This window comes from Triticum aestivum, chromosome 4B (assembly GCF_018294505.1).
Source record: "Triticum aestivum cultivar Chinese Spring chromosome 4B, IWGSC CS RefSeq v2.1, whole genome shotgun sequence".
In the NCBI taxonomy this organism is placed as follows: Eukaryota; Viridiplantae; Streptophyta; class Magnoliopsida; order Poales; family Poaceae; genus Triticum; species Triticum aestivum.
This window is the reverse complement of record NC_057804.1, coordinates 666,939,476-666,956,584: the sequence shown is the minus strand read 5'-3', so window position 1 is coordinate 666,956,584 and position 17,109 is coordinate 666,939,476. Positions and strand designations below refer to the sequence as shown.

The 17,109-nt window shown below is 44.5% G+C and overlaps 1 pseudogene; it reads left to right on the top strand.

Moving 5' to 3' along the window:
- The first annotated feature begins 4,538 nt into the window (after positions 1-4,538).
- LOC123090420 (U-box domain-containing protein 70-like) lies at positions 4,539-6,433 on the top strand (annotated as a pseudogene).
- Positions 6,434-17,109: the final 10,676 nt, after the last annotated feature.

Below are 17,109 nucleotides of genomic sequence, written 5' to 3'. Positions count from 1 at the left end.
CCCACATGCTCCTCGATGATATCATCGGTTGAACCACGATGTCGAGGATTCGATCAAACCCTGTATACAATTCCCTTTGTCAATTGGTACGTTACTTGCCCGAGACTCGATCGTCGGTATCCCAATACCTTGTTCAGTCTCGTTACCGGCAAGTCACTTTACTCGTACCGTAATGCATGATCCCGCGGCCAACACCTTGGTCACCTTGAGCTCATTATGATGATGCATTACTGAGTGGGCCCAGAGATACCTCTCCGTCATACGGAGTGACAAATCCCAGTCTCGATCCGCATAAAACAATAGATACTTTCGGAGATACCTGTAGTGCACCTTTATAGTCACCCAGTTACGTTGTGACGTTTGATACACCCAAAGCACTCCTACGGTATCCAGGAGTTACACGCTCTCATGGTCAAAGGAAGGGATACTTGACATTGGCAAAGCTCTAGCAAACGAACTACACGATCTTTGTGCTATGCTTAGGATTGGGTCTTGTCCATCACATCATTCTCCTAATGATGTGATCCCGTTATCAACGACATCCAATGTCCATAGCCAGGAAACCATGACTATCTGTTGATCACAACGAGCTAGTCAACTAGAGGCTCACTAGGGACATATTGTGATCTTTGTATTCACACGTGTATTATGATTTCCGGATAATACAGTTATAGCATGAATAAAAGACAATTATCATGAACATAGAAATATAATAATACTTTTATTATTGCCTCTAGGGCATATTTCCAACATTTTCTTCCTCCCTTTATCTGTTTTGTGTCATACAAAAACTAAGGATGAACAATAGAGTAAGTGCATTTCTAACCGATCCCCTATAATCAGTTAGAAGAGTAAAAATTCGCTGTAGTGGAGGATAATTATCCTCAGCCGCGCCCGGCCTCCCTATATTTACTCCACCTATCGACGCTTGAGTAAAAAGTCCACTCTCCTCCGCTGCCTCCCCCACGCCACAACTTCGCAGGCGAAGCCCCTCACACCCCCCCCCCTTCCCCCCCGCCAGTTACTGCATGCCGCCGCGGTCCTTAACCACCCGGATTTGTGCCCTCTCGCCCCGTTGCCGGCGCACAACCGGTAGATCTGCGGCTTCCGCATCCGGCGACTGCGCCTTGCCATGGATTTGCCGGGTACCAGGCCACACAGCCCCGACAATGCTCCACATCGCATGCAGGTATTGATTCCGCCTCTAGCGCTCGGATCTCTCCCGTCAGCGGTTCACCGCGAAGACACACAAGGTCGTTGCCTAGGCTCGGCGCTGGCCAAACGACTCGTTGGCCCACAGTTGTCGCTCATAAAATGTGACGATTGCCCGCGGCAGGTCGTGCGCCAAGTTTCTACCATGCCGGAACATCCCGGGTGGGTGTTGTTCAAGTGCAAGAAAGATGGCGTATATGAGTCTTTTCATTCGGTTGTTCACCGGATTCGGTACAATTTCGGTAGCTCATTGTTTACTCTAATTTATGTGTAGGATGGATGCAAGATTTAGTATTGATAAGAAGATTACATCGATCTATTGATAACATGAAAATTGAAGATGCTCGTGCACTGATTGCAAGAATAGAGTCAAGATATGAGACTACATGCGAAGCAACGTCTACTTCTTCGAAATCAAAGTAGAAAGAAAGAAGTGTGCAAGCTCGAGAAGTTACAGATCAACAATGAAAACATAGAGAAGATATTAATCCAACTAGTAGGAGAAGTTATAGAAATTGGATATCTTTTAAAATGTTTAATTGTGGTTCCTATTTTCCTTGGTCTTACTCTCGTAGCCAAGAATATGTGAATATATAATGTACTCCAAAGTATCAAAATGCCGTTCAATGAAATAAAGAAACAAAGAAATGTGTTTCAATGGCTGAAAATGAAAAACAAATGGAAAAACTTTACGCCGTTATATATAGGGGATCGGCTAGGTCCGGCTAAAATTAGTGTAGTAAATTTACTCCACTAAGGGTTTACTCCACCTGATACTCCACTATTTATTGGGGATCGGTTAAAAATGCTCTAAGTGATAACCATGGAGATATTATTAATATCTACACAACAAGCTGTATTTGACAAAATTGTGCAAGATAAGTACATATATTCTGAATCTTTGTCAAAACTGTAGAAGATTCTGAATATCGAGCATTGTTCCTACCAAACAGAGGAGCTGGAACTGCTGATCAGCTGAAGACAAAATTGTACTACTTGTTAAATTTAGTTTCCTGATCCGAGCATTCAAGGAAGGTTTCTTTGAAGAGGGCGATGTAGTTTGTGCCCCATTACCATCAAATTTTAGAGCGGGCAAACCAGGTATGTATCCCATCCCTCTCAAATTTTAAGCTTTATATTCGCTGATGGAGGCTTGGACATTGGAGCTATATTAATTTCTTCACAAAGAGTATAACAAAGAACTTTTTTGGTACACTTGAAAGGTACCCCATAAAATCGTATATATTGAGTAGGTGTAGACGTGTAGGCAAGAATATTCTGGTTCACATATAACTGAAATGTATTTTCGTGAATGTTACATACAGGATGAGGCATTTTTTTAACAAAAATGGCAAGTCCAGCTCCCGCAGTCCCATACTAGTTGTTGTTTGTCATGTCTGGATCCTGGAACCAGTGACTCTTGAATATCCCAAAGATAACACCACCACAGAGAAGGTGTTGAGATGCCTGATAGGCTTTGTCACGACCAGTTTCGTCCATGGAAACTAACGCTTGCTCTCCTTTTTAACTGTCACATGTAAGTTTTATGATTTTTTGTCGTATCTAATGAACACTAAACTTGCGTCTATCTAGTTTAATTGTGGCAGCACTGGGAAAGATGGTGCTGCGACTGCATTGTGCTATGCAAGCCGTGTGGCGGTGTTGCAACAAGGGCAGTGGAATCATGAGGGCTGAGCGATGTTTGTTCTTGTCAGGAATGGGAGATCAATGGTGTATCGAGGAGCACATGCCACAGGTTTTGTTGTCCGCAATAATGTCGTATCGTCCATTGCAAAGACGACTATAACATGGTAAATTTTTGTAGATGCGTGAAAGCATTTTTTTTTTGCAACATGTCTGAATTGCTAGATGAGTAATCTTATTTGCGTCTACCAAGGTCGATAGCTCGGGTCTGCGCCCACATGTTATTGAGAAAACCAAGTCTCTCAAAAAAAGAAAAAAGAAAAAGGAAAAGGAAGTTGCATGCATGCATGCTGCCTATTTTGTAAACATCATCCAGAAAAGATGTAGACAAAACAGGATTAGACCTTATTTAGTAAAGTTACTGGCTTCTCTTCGGGCTCCATTCTTCACGGCGGGCGCATGGTTTTACAGGACGAGATTAGCGGTTCAAGGAGAAACGCACAAGACCCACCAGAACCATCTCTCCTCTCCTTCCCTCCCTCCCTCGCCATTCAAATACCTCCCGACTTCCTCCTGCAGACATTTCATCGCACCACCACTATTCATCGGGTTGATTGATAATCATGAGGGCCCAGCTTGCTCTATCCCTTCTGCTCTTCCTCGTTGTTGCCTCCATCAGCCCCCTAGCATCGGCCCATGGCGATCTTGACTATGGCGGTGGAGTGAAGAAATCTGAAGCTACTGGCGGATACACCGCCGGTATTGAGAAGAAACCCGAAGCTGTCTCGGCCAGTGCTGAGAAGAAACCCGAAGCCATCTCCGCTGATGTTGAGAAGAAACCAGATGCTGTCTCCGGATCCGACGTCTCCTCCAGCGCGGAGACAAAACCTGACGTCGCCCCCAAGAATGTTGATGCGGAGAAGAAACCGGTAAGTGCCTCTGGCTATGCAGGCAAGAAGAAGAACCCCGAAGACGGCAGCAAGGCTGCTGAGGAGAGAAAGCTGAAGTGGCCTCCGAGAAGAAATCCAAAAGAAAGAGTGAGCCCTCCCAGCCTTCCACCATCGAGAAGAAACCGAAAAGTAAAAATGAGAAGAAGTCCAAAGGAAAGAACGACGCCTCTGGATACACCGCTGCGGAGAAGAAGCCAAAAGAAAAAGTAGATACACCCAACAAGGAGAAGCCAACGGAGCCGATGGTCATGGTTATGGTACCTAAAAGATTAACCAAGCCAAAGGAGGAGGCGAAGAAGGAAGAGCCGAAGAAAGAGGAGATCGCGGCGACCGTCCCATCCGATAGTTACAATGCACCAAAGAATGCTCAGCCGGAGACGCCGGCAGCGAGCACAGCCGACGCTTATGCTGCGCCAAAGACTGCTCAGCTGGAGATGGCGGCGGCAAGCACAACCGGCGGTTACGCCTAACCGAAGAATGCCTTGCCAGACATGCCCGAAGATTGGCCATTTCCCCTACCACATATGTATGTCCAGATCCTCACCTAGCTTCCGAGTGACCAACCAAAATAACTTACCCTCTCAGCTCACTTGTGGAGGGACTATGACTAGATCCGATCCACGGCCATTTTTTATACCCCAATTTTCATTGTGCAAGTGCTTATCCTTAATGTACCACTTATGCAACTCCATCTATAGTATTATTCTACTTCTGTAAAGAAAACATGTGTCCATGAGGTAACTAAATGGGTGTGTTATCACTTTGTATTCTAGAATGAAAACTCATGTACCGTGCATGTAACACTCGATTTGGTAAATTCAGCTTTCATGAATGCTTCACAGATTGTTTCCTAGAGTAGGGAAAATACTTCACAGCTAAACATCATCACATATCATGTACTGCTGGCACTAGTAGAACGCCCGTGTGTTGCCACGGGCTTTAAAAAATATTTGTGCTTATATAAACATAATGCATGTCAATTTTGTGGCTATGGCCGAGGGTACAAAGGTAAAATTCGTGGCGTCATAGTGGCCGTCAAGTTGTTGAGACCCCATGGTAAACAAGGTTTCCCAGAGTTTCAGCAGGAGGTAAATATATTGGGTCATTCATTTAACTGTCTGAGTATGCACACAGCATGGCTTAAGATTAACTGCAGAGCAATAAGCAAGTAGTCCACCCTAAACAAAAGCAAGTAGTTCTATCTGAACTGTAGTACTGAGCAGAACCGAGCACCCACATATGGTGAGGCTGATTGGCGTGTGCCGGGAATCATACACCCTCATTTACGAGCACCTCCCCAATGGCACGTTCATGGATGGGCTCTCCAAGGGGCTCTCATGGAAGGGCTGTATCAGGATCCTCGCTGAGCAGCGTTCCGCGCTAGCGCACCTCCACTCCAGCCGCCCCCGCGCCATCATCCACGCCGGTTGCACGGGATACATACAACTGGTTTTGATGGCGGTCTAAAAATAGGATAAGTGTTTAGTCATCTAGCCCTATTTTCGCCGGTTGTGGCATTTATTTGCTTAGACTTTTTGCTTATGTTTGAGACTACTTGTTTGAACCTTTTATTTTAATAAATGGTTGTGTGCATGAAAAGATGCAGAGGCCGAGGGCACACCTCCTTTTCTAAAAAAAACGCCATCATCCACGCTGACCTGAAGCTGCGAACATCCTCCTTGACGCACGGAACGTGAGCCCCTAGGGGCCATCGGCACGGCACGCATGCATTGTGCAGATGAAACCGCTAGAGGAGGACACAATCTGCCAGCGGACGAACCCGATAGGCACGATGGGGTACATGGACCCAATCTTCTTCATGACTGGCGAGCTCACCACGAAGTCAGACGTCTACGCGTTCGGTGTGGTGATCCTGGCGGACGTGGATTTTTAGAGCTCAGGCTTCTGGACATCCTTTATCCTTACCCTTCAACATTGCTTTGAGATCCGTGCTACACAACTAACTCAACTAACTTACTACACCAAATTTTCTCTTTTTTGTTTCTTCAAAATAAAATAGCATATGAACTTCAAACATTGCAAGACGTCAAAACATTCTAACTAGAATGGGGAAAAATTCAGATTTTTCGGTACAACATAAATATACGAAATGAGTTTTTTATAATTTAAAAATGGTATTTTTAGTATTTATGATGTAGAAAAAATCCGAAAGTTTTTACCTTCATTCTAGTTAGAGTGTTTTGATGTGCTGTAAAGTTTGAAGTTCATATGTTGTTCTATATGGGAGAAACAAAGAAGAGAAAAATACTTGCGTGAATCATGATGCAAAAATGACTGGCTAGATAAAGGGGTATCCTGAAGCTTATGCTCTACAATATGTTTACCAGGACAGGTGCTCAAGGGGCTGCTCGACCTCAACATCGTCGAGCAGATGCAGGAGGTGCTCACTGCTCAGGAGGGATGCGGTGCATGGCCTGTTGGATGCATCTGCCGGCAGCTGGCCGAGGGTGCAGGCAGAGCGGCTCCTTCGGCTGGCGCTGAGGTGCCGCGACCTGGATGGGGAGCAGCGACTGACCTTCACGTCCGACGCCGACTGGAGACCGCTGGACATCCTGCGGACCATTACGACTGCAAGTAAGTCCCGGAAATGGAGCCGTGGAAACTGAAGAACTATGCCAATGCATTGGCAACTTGCTGCAAAATGCCTCCCATTGTACTAATACTTGGGTTTAGTTTGTGATGCTATATGGCATTTCTATTGTGAATGTACATTAACTAGAACATATGATGTATCCTAGAACAGAACAGTGCATCCCTCTCATTGTAAATTATTTGGATTTGTTTAGGGCACATCTAGATGTGCCTTAATTATTGCACATCTAAGTCACACACAAGCATAGAAAGGAAAAGGAAAAGAAAAAAGAAAATATCCACACGAATCTTCGTGTAAGATCAATGATGCAGGACTTAGATGTGCAATATTTATGAAACATCTAAATGTCCCTTAGCGAAACTGATTATTTTTATCATGTCATCAATGGAGTGGCAAACCACAGATAACTGTGCATGGCAATTTCTTGAAGCACGCCACAAACACGTCAGGTTCCAATGGCACGCATGACCAACATGTAACACATAGTACAATAATTTCCTTACATATGAGCCTATTACTAGTGCAGCATCACAAACTAAACCAAGTAGTAGTATGTATAACAATCGGATCAAATGGACAGAAAGATTCTAATTGGTAATAAGCAGTACAAGCAGCCGCATAAAGCAACGGACCATATCAACAACTAATGCGCGAAGCGCAGATCTCTCGCCGGTAACACGGTTACATCAGGATGCACGCCGTTCAAATGAAATTCAGATCAGGCCGGGTTACAACAGAATGCAACGCAAGGCAAGGCGGACAAGTATCCACATTGTGAGCCAACCTGAAACTCCATGTGTGTCCTTGCCGAGTACTCCCTCCGTATCCGTAGTGGCCCTGGATCAACGAAACACACATCTTTAATGCTCTGCATGTCACAGATGACCTTACCATCTCCGGATCTAAAGGTCATCGGTGACGAGCAGCGCATCGAAGTTGCCTTCGAATCAAAGAGGTGGATTTTTAGTTTCAAGGTGGCTACAACTGGACCGCGGTTGAGCATATATCTTGCAGCTAATTAGAGAGTAGGAGTGATCAGTACTACTTATATAACTTGCTAGTGGGCATGCATATGCCTAATTCTGGTAACGAAATTTGTGGCCCTGGACCAACTTGGGTTTCATACCATACGCATACTAACTACTAAGCTTATCTTCGTTGGTCTGCGCTGTTGTTGCGGACTCCTCCATGGTGCAGGTAGATAGTTTTGTTTTCTTTTTTTTTAATGTTCAGGTGGAGAAAAATAAAGGGAAACCTAGTTCCATTGGGCCTGCCTGTATGATATGGGCCTAGTTCAGCCTGGACGACAACAGAGAAAATGTAAGTTAGGGTATAAGGAGGGACTTGTTTCCTATGACTTGTTTCCTACTTCCTATAGGGCTCTGCCATGCTATTGATACAATGTTGCGGAAGTTTTGGTGGGGGAGCAGAAATGGCGAAAGAAAAGCAGCTTGGGTGTCATGGGATGTCCTCACAATGCCAAAATATATGGGGGGTCTTGGTTTTCGGGATACTCATCTGTTTAATCTTGCTATGCTTGCCAAACAGGCTTGGCGCCTAACTCAAGATACAGAGTCCTTGAGTGCTCGATTATTGAAATCTGTATATTACCCCGAGTGTGTTGTTTTGGAATCTGATCTTGGAAAGAATCCCTCTCAAATTTGGAGAGCGATCTATGAAGGGAAAGAAGTTCTAAAACAGGGCCTAGTGAGAAGAATAGGTGATTGGAGAACAACCAGCATCTGGAACGACAACTGGATCCCTAGGGATTTTATGCTGAGGACAGTACATCCGAGAGGTCCAAATCCTCCAAGTTTTGTTGGCGAATTGAAAAATAATGTGGAGAGGAGGTGGAACAAGGACCGAGTTATACAACACATGCAAGCCATTGATGCGGACGAGATTCTCAACATCCCACTGTCGGCGATTCCAACGAGGGACAGTTGGGCGTGGCACTATGAGCGGAATGGGATCTTCTCGGTCAGGTCTGCCTATCGGATGCTCAAGGAAACAAAAAGAAGAAGAGAGGATTGGCTAGATGGAAGGGGTAGTACATCCGATGAGCGTGAAATGAGGAAGAAGTGGTGCTCTTTCTGTGGAACGAGGATTCCAGCAAAACTCAAGAATTTTTTTTGGAGACTTGCGCATAATTCAATTCCGACTGAAGGTGTCCGATTTCAGCGACATATGTCCGAGACTTGCACTTTGGTCTATTTGGTGGGCAAGGAGGAAAGTAATACACGAACAACAATTCCAGTCGCCTCTGTCCACTTGGAGCTTTACAAAGAATTACCTAGAAGGCTTAGTGCTCCTTCCTGATAAGAAGCAACCTGCTCCCCAGTCTGTCCAAGTTAGAGGAGGGCAGAAGTGGATGCCACCACAAACAGGATGGGTTAAGGTTCATGTCGATGCTGCGATCTCGCGTAATGGTCAACGGGGTGCCATGGCAACGGTGTGCCGGGACAGCACTGGTCTGTTCCTTGGGGCTCTCTTTAGCTCTTGACAGTCGATGATATGACAAACCCAGAGATTCTTGAGGCAATGGCAAGCAGCGAGGGGCTCTCTTTAGCTCTTGACCTTAATGTTCAAAAGGTGCTGATATCAACGGACTGCTTGGCTACTGTCAAACACATTAAGGAGCACTACCTGGGCGCTAGTATGGTGGTGGTGGAGGAGATCAAGTCCAAGCTTTTGATGTTCAATTCTTCAGACTTAATTCATGAAGCTCGTGGCTGTAATAAGGAAGCTCATTTTCTTGCTAAAGCTGCAACTTCCTTAGCCTCGGGACGCCATCTTTGGCTAACGGAAAGACCTGACATAGTTTGTATCCCTTTATCTGTTGAGATTTAATAGAGCTGTTTTAGCCCTAAAAAAAAGGGTATGAGGAAGAACAGCAGCTGCCGCTAGCGCTTCTTTCGATCCCCTCGCCTTTCGCTTGTCATGTTGGAGCTGAGAGGTGGGGGTGCCTGGGATGTTAGAGTGATGTGGCCTCCATCAACGTCTCATTAGTGAAGGGGCATGTGTTTTGAGAATGAATTTACTCTCTCTCTCTCTCTCTTCAGTGGCGGCACCATGGGGGCAGAAGGTTTAATATTTACTCCTACTCGAGGACTGGCAGATAAATGCAACTCCCCCTTTTTAAAATATTTGAAGGCCTAGGTTTGTGCGAAATCAAACTTTTTTAGATTTGACCAAGTCTATAGAAAAATATGCCAGCATCTAAAAAACACCAAATTTAAGCAAGTTTGACTTGAGCAAATTTGAAAAATATGCCTATTTGGTGGCGTGAATATTAGTAATTTTTTCCATAAACTTGGTCAAACTTAAGCAAGTTTGACTTAGGACAAACCTAGAACTTCAAATATTTTGAAACAGAGCAGGTACATAGTAGTACCAAATACATAGGATAATTTGTAGGCAAATGCTGTAAATCCAGGTCTTGTTCACCATGCATCCGACAGCAAACTCAAGACTTCAGTGGAATCCCTCAGTCTTCTCCAGATCACCCAAAAATAGCAGCACACCCCAACCAAGATCATTCTCACCCCGCCCCCCAATGGTTCAAAATATCTCCTAGGATGAAGCAAAAACAATCCAAAATATTTGGTTTTACATGGAATTTTTAAATCGAGTTCCACGGTTGTTTCCTCTTTGGAGATGCAGTAGGAAAAGGCATGATGCAGCCGCATGTAAAAAGATCTCCTGACCCTTAGGTCCAGGAATGCAGACTATATATATAGACAGCACGTCCAGATTCATAATCCCTAGAGCGCGATAACAGCAAAACCCAACAGTTTGAGATGCTTGCCTGGGTGCAACTGCATATATTTCCACCAATCACTTATTCTCTATGTGAGGGGAACCCCTTGGATCTAGATCTTGGAGTTCTTGGTATTCTCCTTCTTATTCTTCCTCTCATTTTCTTCCTTAGCATTAGTTGCTTTGGTGGGATTTGGGAGAGAAGGACTTGGGCACTCCATATGCCCTCGCCACTGCATTTGGTGCATCGGTTTGAGTTCTCCACGGTGATACGTGGAAATTACAAGTTGAGAAGCTTATTACTTTTGGGTGCTTGGTACCCTTGAGCTTGTTCCTCTTGGGTGCTTGGGCGTCCTAGACGGTTGGTGGTGTTTGGAACACAATCATTGTGGTGTAAAGCTACTGGCAAGCGTCGAGGTCTCCAATTAGGTTGTGGAGATCGCCCCGAGCAATTTGACGGGTACCGGTGACCGCCCCCAAGGGTTGCCAAAGTGTACGGGTTTGGTGACCGCCCCCAAGGGTTGCCATTTATACGGGTTTGGTGAGCGCCCTCAAGGGTCCCTTAGTGGAATCACGACATCCTGCATTGTGCGAGGGCGTGAGGAGATTACGATGGCCCTAGTGGTTTCTTGGGGAGCATTGTGCCTCCACACCGCTCCAAACGAATATTAGCATCCGCAAGGGTGTGAACTTCGGGATACATCGCCGTCTCCGCGTGCCTCGGTTATCTCTGCCCCGAGCCCTTTACTTATGCACCTTACTTTGTGATAGCCATATTGTCTCTTGTCATATATCTTGCTATCACTTAGTTGTTTATCTTGCTTAGCATAAGTTGTTGGTGCACATAGGTGAGCCTAGTTGTTGTAGGTTTTGTGCTTAACAAATTAACCGCTAGGTTTATTCCGCATTTGTTCAAGCCTAAACCGTAATTATTTCAAAGCGCCTATTCAATCCCCCCTCCCCTCTAGGCGACATCCACGATCTTTCACCGATGTCCAAACATAGCCTTCCAATATATCAATCTTTATGTCTCGACCATTTTGAGACTCCTCGTCATGTCCGTGGTCACATCCGGGACTCCGAACAACCTTCGGTACATCAAAATACATAAACTCATAATACTGGTCGTCATCAAACGTTAAGCGTGCGGACCCTACGGGTTCGAGAACTATGTAGACATGACCGAGACTCACTTCCGGTCAATAACCAATAGCGGAACCTGGATGTTCATATTGGTTCCTACATATTCTACGAAGATCTTTATCGGTTAAACCGCATAACAACATACGTTTTTCCCTTTGTCATCGGTATGTTACTTGCCCGAGATTTGATCGTCGGTATCTCAATACCTAGTTCAATCTCGTTACCGGCAAGTCTCTTTACTCGTTCCGTAATACTTCATCTCGCAACTAACTCATTAGTCACAATGCTTGCAAGACTTATAGTGATGAGTATTACCGAGAGGGCCCAGATATACCTCTCCGAAACACGGAGTGACAAATCATAATCTCGATCTATGCCAACCCAACAAAAACCTTCGGAGGCACCTGTAGAGCACCTTTATAATCACCCATTTACGTTGTGATGTTTGGTAGCACACAAGGTGTTGGTCCGGTATTCGGGAGTTGCATAATCTCATAGTCTGAGGAACTTGTATAAGTCATGAAGAAAGCAGTAGCAATGAAATTGACACGATCATAATGCTAAGCTAACGGATGGGTCATATCCATCACATCATTCTCCTAATGATGTCATCCCGTTCATCAAATGACAACACATGTCCATGGTTAGGAAACATAACCATATTTGATTAATGAGCTAGTCAAGTAGAGGCATACTAGGGACTATATGTTTTGTCTATGTATTCACACATGTACTAGGTTTCCGGTTAATACAATTATAGTATGAATAATAAACATTTATCATGAATTAAGGAAATAAATAATAACTTTATTATTGCCTCTAGGGCATATTTCCTTCAGTATTTTATCGACCAGAGCTCAAATTCACTGGAAAGGGCGCTGCCCTACCTGGCACCGCACAAACTTCCTCACCCCAAACCACTAATGAATTGCATTGTGGGATCAAGATCAATAATTCCCAACCAATAATCTTATATATGTTGTTCACTTGTTCTTGACGGTCTTTGCACAAAATGCTTGGCATGGTGTCGACGCAATTCCCAACCAATTCCCAACCAAGCCATGACACTGCACCGCCGACGCAATTGAAGGCTCCATGCATCCGAGACCGCACAACTCCGCGACACCACATGTATCATGGGGTACAACCGAAAGGTCGCATGAAGCCGAGACGGGGTACAATAGATATAGTGCTAAGATTGCTTGTTTATTTGATGTATTTGGTTCATTTTTCGATAAAGAAGATCATCGTATGTAATGCATCAGCTGTACATGCATGTATTTTATCAATCAGAGCACAAATTCACTAGAAAGGGTGCCACCCTACTTGGCACCGCACAAACTTCCTCTCAGGCGGCGCCACAGGGTGGCACCCCAAACCACTAATGAATTGTATTGTGGGCTCAAGCTCAACAATTCCCAACCAATAATCTTATATATGTTGTTCACTTGTGTCTTGACAGTCTTTGCACAAAATGTTTGGCATGATGTGTTAGAGGAGCCAAGTTAAATGGATCCGAGTCTGAATCCTCTTGCTTGCCCCTTATTTTCTTATTTTTGCATGTGTGGATATGGTTCAACCGTAGGTTTTCTTTCTGGTTTCGTGAAAAAATGTCTGAATCGACGGCCTCCTCTTGCCCGTTGGCAGGAGGGCGGTGTTGGAATTATGTGTCCTGCAACTTATTCAAATTACTTGAAATTACTAATACTCGGAATACTTCATTATGGAATTATACATGTATTTATGCATGGAATTACTTTACATGATTATCATGGAATTATCACTTGTTGGAACATACTTAAGTTGTATGTTTAAGAAAGTTGGTCGATTATCAGTGGAATACAATATACTATTTATACTGGAAAGACTACCTGGGTACACTGATGATTGGAAGGAGCTAGATCATATAATTAGAATACAACCCTAATGTTGATCTACATAACTAGAGGAATTTACACTCTATTATGGCGCGTTGCTCACAAGCGCGTGCTCCGGGGACATAGCGGGTACAATCCGTTAACAGATAAATATGATTGTGGTTGATAATTTGATCTGAACTCTATCCCAAAAACTAGTTGTATCGACTAGGAATCTTATCTGTATAAAACGTGGAATTTTTGAAAAAAACAGCATAAGAAGGTCCCTACTCTTTAGTGTCAGATATATATATATGCGAATTACGAGCGGCACCCACGGATAAGCATAGAGAAATATGGGTAAACCATAAACCCTATAAATTTCTAACAGACGGTCCACATAACTTAAGAAACCATAAGGAACACCGATTGTGTGCGCGTGCGCGTTTTTGACCCAACCGGACCGGTCTTTAAAACATAGAATAGGTTGATGAAGAAGCTGAAGGTGACGAGGCCCTCGAGAACAAGGACAATGTGGTGGCACCAAAGCCGCCGGAGAATAGGGATCTCCCGTGCCATGATCTACATCCACATCCCCATCACCGTCCCCTCCTTCATTTGATTAGCTTAATTAATCTGTAATCGCGAGAAGAAGAGTGAACCAATGACAGAGGGACACGTGGTGAAGAGAAGGTAAGATAATAAGCATAGAATCTCCTCTCGTACTAGCGTGATAACCGGTTGACTAGCTAATATTCAAATCAAATGTACAGTGCGAATCTGATCTCCTTAAATGCCATCTGACATGTACTACGAATAGGATATCCTAGTCAACACGTGTCAGCCTACTCTTAAATAAGGTCTGTGTACACCATTTGATTTGTTGGCACGTACAAGTGGTACTTCCTCTGGATCTGGATGTACTAGTACAATTGTCAACACGCATCTTCAAAAACTACTACTATTGGTAATCTTGATATCACTGTCGTTTACTTGCTCCGTTCAAAATTACTTGTCACAAAAAAGAGTAAAATTCATCAACAGTCACTAAGCTCGTTCGTCGCGTGCAAAAAAGTCACTGAATTCAGAAACTGTAATGTTCGGGTTGACAAACTAGTTCCGCGTGCGCACATACGGTCACCGCGCCCGTTTTCATACGTATTTTGCTTGCGTGGCGCTGTCTCACTCGCTGTACATTGCCACCTCATCGTTCGAGGGACTGCAGCAGCGGAATGGCGCGACTGGAGGGCCATATCGCAAAAACGCTGCCACGTTCGTACTGCAGTTTGCAGAAAGACCCCTCGAGCCCACCTCGACACCGTCGACCCGCTTCAAAACCAGTCGATTCAGGGAAAGAGAGAGAAAGGAGGAAAGGAAAGAGGAGGAGGCGACGCTGATCGCGTAGGGTTTTCAATCTGACGCACGCAACCCTCGGCGGCGGCGCCTACGCCTGTGAGTTCGCCGTCGATTCGAAGCATGGCACCGCGGCTGCGACCTGATGGAGAGCCACCCCCCGTCTACGGTGAGTGATCGCCACCCCCGCCGCTCCTTGTGTTCATGTTCATATGTCCCTGTTCCTCGTGTTCATGTCCCTGTTGCTCCTCGTTTTGGATGTGATGCATTGCTTGGTCCGGTACAGAAAGTATGGTTTTGAGGGGGGTACAGAAAGTATGGATGTGATGCATTGCTAGCATGGGTAGGGATTACATTGTGGAGTTGCAGAACTTGGCATGCAGCTGTCAAAGGTGGAATTTGACTGGTATTCCATGCCATCATGCAATTGCATGTATGAGAGAAGCAAGACTTAATCCAGTGGATTTTGTTAATTCTTGCTACTCAGTTGAGAGCTACAATAGGGCTTATGCTCACTTCTTGATGCCACTTAGAGACATGACAGAGTGGAACCACATTGTCCAGTGCCCTAACATTGATCCTCCAAAGTATGAAAAGAAAGTTGGGAGGAAAAAGAAGAACAGAAGGAAACAACCTGAAGAAAAACCAAGCAAGAAGGGAGGGGTGAAGCTGTCAAGGCATGGGGTCATTATTCATTGCAGCCATTGTGGTCTTGCAGGCCACAACAAAGGTGGATGCAGTTCTTACAAAGCTGGCATGCCACCAAAAAAGCAACCCAAGAAGAGGGGCAGAACAGTGGTAGCTGAGTCAGATGAGGAGACTGAGCCTGTGATTACCCAGGTAACTTCAGTGTGTCTATTACATACAATTATGTTGCTTTTTTATGTGCACTAACTGGAAAGATGTTCAGGATCATACAATTCATGGTGATCAGGAGTATATGCTGCTAGGACAACATGAGAGAGCCACATATGCAAACTTGGAGGAGACCATGTTGAAAGAGATGATGGACAATGTAAGTTCAGAATGTGAAACCAGGCCATATATTGTGCATGATCATACAATGTTGTTAGAGTATTCTTTGTTGTTGTGTTCTTACATGATGCCATGACTTAACTTTTTGCAGCTTCCACCTCCTACTCAACCAAGAACTCACCCAGGGCCATTACCAGATTCCACTTTCATTGCTACTGCAAGAGAAGCTGTTGCCTCTGGTCCATCTGTGGGAACCAGTATTGCCCAAAAAGCAGAACAAATGAAAAAAGAAAAATTGAGGCAATTTGAAGAGAAGAAAGAAGCAGAAGTCCTGAGGAAGCTACAAGAAGCAGACAAGAAAGCACAAGAGAAGAAGGCTATAGCTGCAGAGAAACTTCAGAGGAAGAAAGAAGCTGCAGAACAAAAGAAGCTTGAAACACAACAGAGAAAGTCAGAAGCAGCAGAGGAGAAAAGGAAGGCACAGGAGGAGAAGAAGCTAGCTCAAGCAGCAGCAAAGGCAACTGCTGCAGAAGAAAAGAGAATTGAGCAACAGAAGAAGAAGGAAAATCAAGCAGCAGCAAAGGCAGCTGCTGCTGACAGGAGAAGTACTAGAGTTGGTTCAAGCTGGACAGGTTACTACCCAGGAACCACAACATCCATGTTTGACATATTCAAGGATTGAACCTTGCAATGCATTAGTTGATGGTGTTACTGTGATTGGCTACTCCATCAGAGAGTTTATTTTGGTGCTTGTAATGCAATAGTTGATGGTGTTATAGCACAAGTTGCTATAACACCATCAACTATTTGGTACATGTAAAGCAGTATATCATATGGTACTCTTGTTTCTCCTTTTATGCTTCTCAAAGATTCTATGGTACTTGTAGTGCACTGTTAATTATGAGAGTACTGTGGTTATGATGTTGGAGTACATATCATGTCCACTTTCCACTTTTACCTTCATATAGTTGATGCTAATCATAGTGGATGCTGGTCATAGTTGATCCTCTGTCCATCTTCATTTAATTTATGTTTATATGTTTTGGAGGTTTGTCGACAAGGCCTCGACAATGGCCAAAGTTGGTAGGATTGTCAAGGCTTGTCGACAAGGCCTCGACAATGGCCAAGGTTGGTACTCATGAACATTACATTGCCACATATTGAAATCAAGTCAGGATTACAAAAGGTACTAACTTTGCAATCTCAAAATGCAACTACTCCTACAACAACCATCACAAGTAGTAGCACAATAACACATTTCAACAGCTTAACTACTTCAAACCCTAAATTTAACAGTGCCATCATCAACATCATCATTTCACCCTTCTCCATCTCCTTCCATGCGTCCTCCTCCTCCTCCTCCTCCTCCTCCTTCTTCTTCTTCAACATGGTGGCCTCCTCCTCCTCCTCCTTCTTCTTCAACATGGTGGCCTCCTCCTCCTTCTTCTTCAACATGGTGGCCTCCTCCTCCTTCTTCTTCAACATGGTAGCCTCCATCTCCTGTACAGCTACATATTCATGTCCACCATCATTCAGATGACCATGCTCAATGAGATATGCCTCATAACTCTGCTCCCAGTGCCAAAAATCGCATGTAACCTGC